We start from the raw sequence: 10,820 nt of genomic DNA, 5'->3' as shown, positions 1-10,820 counted from the left end.
AGAATTGGATAATATATGTTTACACGCTTATATATAAGCAAGAAAGTTATGAAAATAAAATTGCTAAGATTATTATTATTATTATTGGCTAGTACATGAGGAAGTAACATCCATTGTGTTAGTTTTTAGTTGTAGCGGATAAAAAGTAAAAAAGGGGATTGAAATGGATTAACATAATGAAAGTATATGAGAATAAGAGATGTTTGAAAAATTTTAAAAGTAATTTTTGAGTTTTTGACTTTTGAAAAATAGTAGTATTAATGTTTGGTTCAATTTTTAATTTTTCAGATGCAGGTCGAGATTCACCACAGTAGGCATCTGGAGTTCTCCGCAGTGAAGTGGGCTTTTTGGGATTATACTTTTGTTATGTTTTCCACATATATATATATATATATATATATTCAAAAACTCAAAATCAATCAATTTTTAATTGTAAAAGTTATTTTTTTAGTCTTATTTTTTGGAAAGCATAAGATTTTGGGTTAAGATTGAGAGCATGTTTAGAAAGTTTTAAAAAAAAATTTTTTGAATTTTTAATTTATGAAAAATAGTAGTATTAAAATTTAGTGTAATTTTTAAAATTAAATTACAGTTTTTTAAAAAACTATTTAAGTGCTTATAAAAAAGTTTAAAAAATGACATTTTTCCTAATAAAAACTTTTTATCATATTTTTTTAAAATAAATATTTTTAAAACAAAAAATTTAAATATAAAATAACTTATTTATAAACTAATTTTAATATAGATATTTATTGTTTAAATTATTTTTTAAAAGAAACTTAATTAATATATTTATTCAAATTAGATCTTAGTCATGTAAATGACAGTGGTATGTCTCATAGGAGATAGGACTTAGATGTATGATTGTGGTGGTTTTAGATGTTTCATGGATATTCCATAATTTTTAATGGAAAGTAAAGTTATTTTTTATATAATTAAAATGCTACAAAAAAAGAATTTATCATATGCAACAAATATTATTTACAAATTTCATGGATATTCCATAATTTTGCTTGAATAGAGTACTCTATAGTTTTGTATTTATTTATATAAGAAAAAATTATAATTAATTTTTTTACATGGTAGTTTCGTAATTATGAAAATTTTTGTTTTTTCAGCTACAACTAAACACCTTTTGAAAATATTTGCATTAAACTAATATTTTTTTATTTATAACATCACCCAAAATCTATTTAACAAGTATAATAATCAAAATGTCAAATCCAAAGTAAATTTTTATTTAGGTATTTGGATTTATGCGATTATTCATTTTAGTCTTTAAAATTCAAAATTTTTATAGTGATTCTCAAATTTAAGTTCGGACACCAATTTGGTCTTTCGACCATTTTCGATAATGAGTTAGCAAATAAAGTACTAAGATGACAAAATCTTACCAGACTCTCCAACGATTAGATGACATGATAATATTTAATTTTGGATCTTATTTGGTCCTAAACCCTAACTTTTTCTTCTTCCTCCTATTCCGCGGTCTGCACCGTCTTTCTCTTCTCGCTTCTCCATTTCTACTTCCTGTGTCTCCCACTGACCCATTTTTTTCTCCTTGACTTTCTTTCTGCCTTCGCCTATTTTACCGTGCTCCTTTCTCTTTTTTGACACGATCTCTCCTTTTTTCATTGTAATATACTTTCATTGATCATGTCATTTGTTCGATGGGGCTTTTGATCAATTTTAAAAGAGGTTTTTAAAATAAAAGGAGTGTCTCATAATTACGGTAATACAATAGATATCTTCAATAATTATTAGTGAAAAATTCAAATCTCTATTCATTTTATTTTAATGAATACAATTATCCTCGTTCTTTTTCAATGGACAGAGTTATGGCACATAAATTAGGATATTGAACTCAACACAGTAATCATTTACATGTTGAGTAACTTATAAACATTTGAGAAGGAAGCCAAAAAGTACATCCCTTAAAATGGATGTTTTCCAATTTATTGGAAACTTATTATCACACGTTTTACAGCATAAAATGCATGCAACATTTGACTATGGAATTTCTCATTAATAATGACTACAGTGCTTGATGAGATTTCTTATGTATGGAAAAATGTCTCTATTATCGAAGTAAGCTAGTTCCACCTGAAAATAAGACAAATGAAATGCATTAAGAGAAGAAGGTGTTGCAGCAAACAATAAGCTAGTAAATACCTATAGTCGTCCTTGAGATTCACGCAAATACTTATAGTAATTCTTAAGATACCGATTTTTTTATTGTAGTCCTCCAGATAGAGCTACGAGCACTCAAACTGGTCCTTGACCATATTTTAGGTGATGACTCATTACCGGAGTGCTGATATAGAGTCGAATTGCCAAGCTGGAGGGCTCTCAACGGCTAGCTGAGCTGGCTAATTTGCAATTTGTACCCATATTGGTCCCTCATACTACATGTAACCCTAAATCCCAAAATTCTCAGATATTTCATCCCTTCGTCTTGTTCATCTATTCTTCTTCTTCTTTTTTCATACAATTCTTCCTGTTCTCACACAGTTCCACCTGGAGCTGCTACTCATGTTGATGTTGGGTGGTGGTAGCACTACAGGTGGAAACTCTGTTCGTTCCCCATCTAGCTGGAATCGGACTAGAACACAAATAAAGAGCAGAAGATTGGTCTCGCCAGAATGGTGCGGCTGTGGCTGCAGGCCGGTCCTCAGATGGTTTGGCACAGATTCGAATCCAAACAAACCATTTTATGGCTGCCCCAACTATAATGTGGATTAGAATAATTACTCATACACCAACAATTAACATCAATTCACATATAATTACTCATACACCCACAACATTCAATCCTATATTAGGGTCAACTAGTCTAAGTGTCCAGAAACATTACATATTACATAAAGGAATCCGAAACCATACCTTGGTCGATTTCCAAATGCACCAAACACAAAAATGAAGCCACCAAGCTTGATCCAAAACCTCAACCAACTCCAACCAACACCAAAGCTCAAACTAACAACACATATATATACCAAAATCAAAACCTAAGATACACAAAACAACTAAATACAAGGGTTTAGTGAAATCTTACCTTACTCAATGTGATTAGGGGTAAAATCCAATATTTACCCGCTACTAGAGATCACCTAAACAACCAAAACCACAAAATCTACTCAAAACCATAACCTCAAAAACACAGAAATCTAGGGCACAAAACTGGAAAGAGAGACGCAATTTCTTACCAGATTTGCTAAGATAGAAATGTAGAGCTCGAAAAGAGTTTCGCATGGCCGCAAACGGCTCGTCAATCGGAGTTTCGGATTAAAAGTTATGGCTTCCAAAAATAGAGGATGAATAGTGTCATCCCTCTTCTCCTCTCCTCTCTAAAAACCGCGGCCTCTCTCTCTTAGGGCTGGAAAATGAGTTCAAAGCTCATTAAATGAGTTTATATAGGTTGGGTCTTGAGTCCGGTCCAACCTGTTGGCATTTTTGGTACGTTTGGCCCACTTTGGGCCAAAACCTCTAAAATTAGTGTCCGATTTTCGATTCTAAATTATTTTTATCCTTTCAAAACAATAAATAAATTTTCAAAATATTATTTTCCAAAATACGCGGTATTGGATAGAGTAGAGCTGGTACTGCCAGCTTAAGTGTCATTACGCATTTTTACAGACACTTTTCAAAAGAAGTACATTTTTCAACTCAGAAAAATTCATCGAAACCAAATATCACATTTATATTTTCAAATTAAAACTTCTAAATTTTGAATCTATTTTGGGCACTAAAATTACTTTATTAAAACGGTTTTACGTGAAAACGCGGGTTCTTACATCCTCCCCTCCTTAAAAAGATTTTCACCTTCGAAAATCTGAATCACACGATGGGATATATCTATACATATATATACATATATTCCCCACTAAGCACCCTACTTTCAACGTTGCTAATCCAACAAGTTGGCAAGGTACCTCGTTCACCATCATCCTACCATGTCGACGTTCTCTCTCGCCAACTCCTCCATAGAATAGTTCACTCGGATAGGCATAAAATGAGCGGACTTGGTTAAGCGAACCATGATCACCCAAACCACATCATAATATAAGCATATACCTTTTGCATATCTGATATGAAGCACCAGTCATGATCTTTATAGTAACCCAAGTCCTGATGAAGTAGCTCAAGAAGTCATCTCCATGTCTCTGTATTCTCCACTCTCACAATAGCCCAGGCTATCACATAGATATGGTGATTTGCAACTAACCCCACGGCTGACAAAATCTGGTCACCAAACCATGTCTTCAGGAAAGTACCAACTAGACCTATCAACAGATGGCAGCTAGCCTTGAACCCATTTTTATAGCCGCTTAAGCATACATACATCCTATCAAAGGTAACTTCACCATCTGGTTGGGGGTGGTGCATATTTGTACAGTGAAACCGGGATTAGTCTTCAACAGCATCATACCATAATCTCTAACCATCCTATATTGCTCTTTCTCATCCCCATACACTACACTTCTAGTATCCATTAATGCCCTGGATATTGAATTCTTATTCAGTGTCAAGTCAAACCGTGTCTTGAAGTAAGTTGTAGCCTCTCAATGTCTAAAATTTGGATACTTTCTCACCTTCTTTACAAGCTTGCTGCATACCCAATTCCTGTTGGCAGCCCTATTCTTGTCCTCTCTTAGGCAGGTGTGGTCGTCGTTGAAAGTCTTAATTTACCAACAGGTGTCTTCATGGTCTCTTGATGCATAAGCCACCCATGGACACTCTTCAACCTTACACACCGCCCTGCACCTTATGTTATTATTTTTCACTAGCTTTATGCTTCTACCCTCTTGGATTGTGTATTCCCTCACAACTTCTCTAAATTTCCATTTCGTTCCAAACTTCATGCCAACCTTAAGATGCAGCTCTCCAAACTTTGCACCCTCCCTAAACAGCGGACTTGCCTCTTCAGAATCATTTCTATCCTTCAGCTCATCTTCTGAATTTGGAGGCGTCTTCATTTCCTCTAAGTGCCAAAAATTGGTGTCATTACCTTCATGAACACAACCCACAAACCCAAGGTCAACTTCAGCGTCGCTCACCTCCTGCACCAAACCGTCATTTTCATGTAATATCTTCTCCTTCCCTTTACCTAGTGGATTAGTATTTCTCTTACCCAACATTGCATGTACCATGTTTCTCCTAATCTTACTCCCAATTTTAGTCAAAATCAGAGAAACTACCCTCATCCGGACCTGGTTTAAACAGGCTAACCTCTTTACTTCCAGAGGAGTCAGAAGATACATTAAAAAGAACTTCATTGTTAAACACTTTACTCCTGAATCCTCTAGCAACTGACCGTGTACAAAGTCTCCTGAAAATACTTGATTTTTTGGACAGTTTCTACTTATCACTCTTATCAGATTTAGTGCTCTGACTGGGCTTCATGGGCTGGCTGATTTTGGTGGGCTTTGTGGGCTTGGTGGGCTTTGGGGGGTTGGTCTTCTTGGGAGGGTTGGTTGTCTTGGGAGGATTTGCATTTTTCGTAGGCATCTTGGTTTTGGAGTGTGATGATTGTGATTGTCGTGGAGATGTTTTATTTTTTTGGGGGCTGAATTTGCAAGAACTATTGGGTACAACCTTTGGGATAGGAGCAACTATGAGTGCATTAGTCTCATTGAGTAGGGGCTCACATCAGCATCTGTACCTGCATTACACCCCTCTCCACCATCGTCATTCAAGTACACAACTGTGTTGTCTCCCTTTAACACCTCCGACATTGACACTCCATACTCGAAATATACATCAATTAATTCCTCATTTGTCCTAACACAATTCACCATCTTTCTTATCTCTTTGTCACTGTTTACATTTCTCAACCCATTATCCAAGCCTTTTCCAGGAACATACCACCAGCACTGTTTTATGTCATTGTACCCAAGCTCCTTATGGTAGTTTCGTATGTAGAAGACATCTAGAGTATCAGTGTCTAGATCATCTAAACAGGCATTGTTGTCCGGAGAATATACCATAGAGCCTTCTGCATTTTTTTTGAAGTCACTCCCATGATGAAACATGATGTCCAACTTATCTTCCATCTGCAAGAAATTTTAAATTTTTTCTTAGTATAGGCAGAATTTGAAAGCCTACTAATGCATTAAAAAAAATTATTCACCACAAGAAAATATATTTTTCCAATCTTGCATACAACTCCCTATTTTACCTTTGTTTCATTCGGGTTAAATATAGCAACTCCACAAATTCCAGCCAGCCTTCAAACCCTAGACACTACAATGACACCAAAATTCCAGAACCTCAACTACACTAACAACTTGCATATCATCAACCAACACTGTATTAAAAATACAAAGTAAAAAAAAAGGAAGGTTACCTTGAGTCTGATCAAGTCAGAACCTCGTGCTTATGGTGAAGGAGGGGAAGAACGATAACAACTTCTGGTCGGATTACTTCTTCTCTCAAATTTTTCTAAACCCAGTGAATACAACTCTACGGCTACGCCATTGATGGGGAGATGAAGAAGAAGTCAGAGGGTGGAAGAAGAAGAGACGAGTGAAGTGAAGTGTTTGTGTTGGGGGAGAAAACTATTTTTCATACTAAATAACACCTAAACGGCATCGTTTTTGGTTTTTAAGGGCGCCAAACCCAAAACGAAGACGTTTTGGACCCCTCCCACGTGGCAATTCGAGGCCACGTCAGCGTTCCGGTGATGAGTCATCACCTGAAATATGGCCAGGGACCAGTTTGAGTGCTCAGAACTCTATCTGGAGGACTACAATAGAAAAATCGGGAACTTAGAGATTGCTATGGGTATTTGCATGAATCTCAGGAACGACTATGAGTATTTACTCAACAATAAGCATATTATTATAGAAAAAGAGTCGAGTGGAAGATACAACAACAACAAAGCCTTGTCCCACTAAGTGGGGTCGGCTACATGAATCAAACGACGTCATTGTGCTCTGTCATGTATCATGTCTACAGAGAGACCGTTTACATGTAGATCTCGTTTCGCCCTTTGTCCATCTTCCATCTCATCCATCTTCTTGACTGGATGTTCTATCGGTCTTCTTCTCACATGTCCAAACCACCTTAGATGCGATTCAACCATTTTTTTCATAATGGGTGCTATTCCAACTCTCTCCAACTCTACTCCAACTGAGTGGAAGATAAGAAAGTAAAAAAGGGGAAGTGAAAAAAGAAAAATAGCAGAGAGTAGAAAGAAGATAAAGAAGAAAAAGAAAAAAAAAAGATTTTATGAACTAACTCAAATTTAAAATTAAATGTTGTTATATCATATAATTATTGAAGAGTTTGATATAATAAGATTTTGCCATCTTAATATTTTTTTTTTTGCTGATTCATCACGGTACCGGAAAAGATCGAAAGGTCAAATTAATGCCTATACCTAAATGGAAAACTACTATGACAAATTTTAAATTTTAAAAATCAAAATAAATAATTACATAAATGTCAGAAATTAAAATAAAAATTTACTCGTCAAACCCATAATTTAGTAGTTAAGTTCCGACATTTCATTTGAATTGGAAGCCGTTGTTCAACTCTCATCTTTTTTTTTTAATATAACAATATATAGATAACCAAGTAATTAAATTATTGATTTATTACTATTAAAGTACCTACCACAAAGATTTTAGTTGATTTTACCAATAAAGAAAATCTTCACGTGTTCATATGAGCATTTTGTATGCATACAAGAGTAATGTGTCATTTTCTAAATACAATTGGCATAAAAGTAGATAAATCAATAAAAATAATTATTTTTTATATTAATTATATAAATAATTATCTAAAAAAATAAATATAATTATACGATTATATAAAACGTTTATATTATTAGTATATTAAAATTAATTTCATTAAAAATAATGTAATGAACTTATGTTTACAAAAACATCTAGCAATCAAAGAAATTCTATAAGGACATTTGCTTATTCAGCCATGAGTGGACAAAAATGGTTTGGGAGAAATGAAATAATAGAAAAATGTTGCTTAGTCATATCCTCTATTATATATCAATGTACATTTTAGTTTTAAAATACTATTTTATCACGTGTATATGTTTTTTGTAATTTATAATGTTTGAATCCAAAATTTCTTTATCAGAGCAAAAATATTTACCATGTTAACTAATTTTATGTATGTTATTTTTATACATATTTACCGAGTAAAATAGTTAATTAATAAATTCATTAATACTTATTAATACACTAATAAATAATAATCCAACAATCAAAAAGATGGAAGTTAGCACACTTGTAATACAATTAACCATAACTTTTTTCTTGAATTAAACCTTAAAGTGGTCTCTGAAATTTACGAATTTTATCGATTTAGTCCTTAATTTACCAATTGTATTGTTTATGTCTTCGATTTTGTTAAAAATGCACCACGTTGGTCTCTCTCCACATTTCTAGCCAGTTTACCTGCCACCGACAATGAAATAACACTGACATGCCATGTTGGCGTATATAACGGCTAGCTAAGGTGGCAATTAGAAATATTTGATCCATTGTGGTCCCTCTACCTATTTTTAACCCTAATTTTAGCATCCCATTTCTATCGCTATTCATCTTCTTCTCTTTGCTCTGGAACGTTCTTCTCCTACTTTTTTGTTGTTACTCTTTTAAAACTGAAAGCAAAATCATGATTAGATGTGCGAGTCAAGGTCAATGAATGATACGTGAAATTGCATTGTTTAGAATTAGAATGATGAAACTCTTAGAATCTCAATTGAGAAGTTGTGGTTAATGGTCTTGAGAGCTTTTCATATTGCCCTATTGCACTTAAATCTAGAACCAAATGCTATTTGCCATACTCTATCACCCTTCTTGACCCTTTCGTTGGCTTCTGTGTAAGCCAATTTATGCCATAGAGATAACTGCAAGTTCTTTTTCAACTCATCCAAAATAGTCCTGCCTCCTGCATGGATGTAAAAAAGTTCAAATGTAAGTTTGAAATCTAGAATATATACTTTGACTTTCGTCTTTAAAAATTTCTTGGCAACCAATGTTGCAAACAATAGCAACTGCTCAGATGTTGGAAGCACAAGAGGGCTTAATGTGGTGATGTTGGTTTTCAAAGCATCCCCTGCAGTTGTCATAAGATCTTTTCTCTTTTGATAATATAACACCAACTTTTTCATTGGCATCATTTTCTTGTTTAACGCAGTTAAAGCTCTTGTCTTTACTGGCCTTGTTCGTGCGAACAGTGTGAAACAATTGGTATTTCGACCGTCTCCTTGCGAGAAAATGTTGTCGGGAGGCTTGAGGTAGAGAGTCATGTTAAGGGTGCGAGGGTCATTGATGGTCTTTATAATGTAGGTGGCGACATCGTCTTCATCGACAAAAACGCCTTGAGTGTGCCATCTCCGAGGAGGTGGACCTTTTCCCTGGGAGGCACAAAAGCCCCCATCTGAGACAGGTTGTCCGCAAAGTAGCCCTCAAATAGGTTAGTGGAGATGTACATGAAAAGGATGTTTGCTTCCTCTATCGCCTTCCTCACAACCATCTTGTCATCAAATGTCACCCTTCCTGGCTCTAACGCGTCCCACATTCTTGCTGGTCCAGTCCAAACTCCAACGGCAAGAAGTGCTACGAACATACAAGACTAGACTATTAATTGATTAATGATGAAATTAGAAGCTAAAATGAATTGAATGAAACGTTGATGTTGCCTGCTTCCTTGATGGCATTAATGAAGTTGAGCTGCAAGTCAATGATGTGGTTCCTGATATGGACACCGGAGATGGCACTGATGACAACATCCATCTTCTTGACGGCATCCACAAGGCTCTGGTGGTCGGAGAAGGATGCCTCTACGAGGTGGGCAACATCCAATCATGATTTTGTTTTCAGTTTCAAAGAGTAATAATAAAGAAGCAGGAGAAGAACGTTCTTGAACAAAGAAAAGAAGATGACGAACGATAAAGACGAAATGCTGAAATTAGGGTTGAAAATAGGCAGAAGGACTACAATGGGTCAATAATAATTCCAATTACCACGCTATTTAGCCGTTATATACGCCAGCGTGGCATGTCAGTGCCATGTCATTGCTGGCGGCAGGTAAACTGGCCAAAGAGAGGGATCAATTTGGTGCATTTTTAACAAAATCAAAGATATAAACAATACAATTTATAAGTCAAGAGCTAAATTAATACAATTCGTGAATGTCAGAAACCACTTTAGAGGTTACAATTCGTATATAGCTTCCTTGTTTTTACCAAGGTCATATTCCTTAGTGGTTACAAAATACAAACTCGGACGATGGCATTCGTGTGCTTTGTAGAGGGGATTTAATTTCCTCGCGATGCTTGCCCAAGTGTCCATAGTGGTCCACCTAACTAACTATCAACAAAATAATAATGATAATTACAAGAAAATTCAACTTCCCACGTGCAAACGGATTCATGAGAAAATTTTGTATAATTCTTCCTTTGGGAGCATACATGATATATTTGATTGGCACAAGAACTTGTATCTCTCAAAGGAAATGCCCTTTTATTCGCTTAACTATTTCACGATCGGTAATACCTAGCTGTAATGCTCATAACATGTGCACTGACGTAAGAGAGCAATATATAGAGAGAATATTCGAACCAATAATGCATTAATGCATTCACATCGAATCCAGTGTTTTCAACATTCATATATAGATGATGTTCATAACATCGTCTTTTAGAAGCTCTTATTACATGTTCCGTATAAATAAAGGCTGGATCGTAAAATACGGTACTCTTGTGAACTAACTAATTAAGATAGCCAAGTTTACAGAATTGTCAACAACGCGCTAATTTTTGAAAAGAGAGATACACCTCAATATTATAA

At 34.9% G+C, this 10,820-nt stretch overlaps 1 pseudogene; it reads right to left on the bottom strand.

The window, feature by feature from the left end:
- Positions 1-8,761: 8,761 nt before the first annotated feature.
- Positions 8,762-9,833, bottom strand: LOC107477225 (isoflavone reductase homolog; annotated as a pseudogene).
- Positions 9,834-10,820: the final 987 nt, after the last annotated feature.

The sequence above is a fragment of the Arachis duranensis genome, chromosome 3 (genome assembly GCF_000817695.3).
Source record: "Arachis duranensis cultivar V14167 chromosome 3, aradu.V14167.gnm2.J7QH, whole genome shotgun sequence".
NCBI lineage: Eukaryota > Viridiplantae > Streptophyta > Magnoliopsida > Fabales > Fabaceae > Arachis > Arachis duranensis.
The sequence above is the reverse complement of the archived record's forward strand: the minus strand, read 5'-3'. Positions and strand labels throughout refer to the sequence as shown.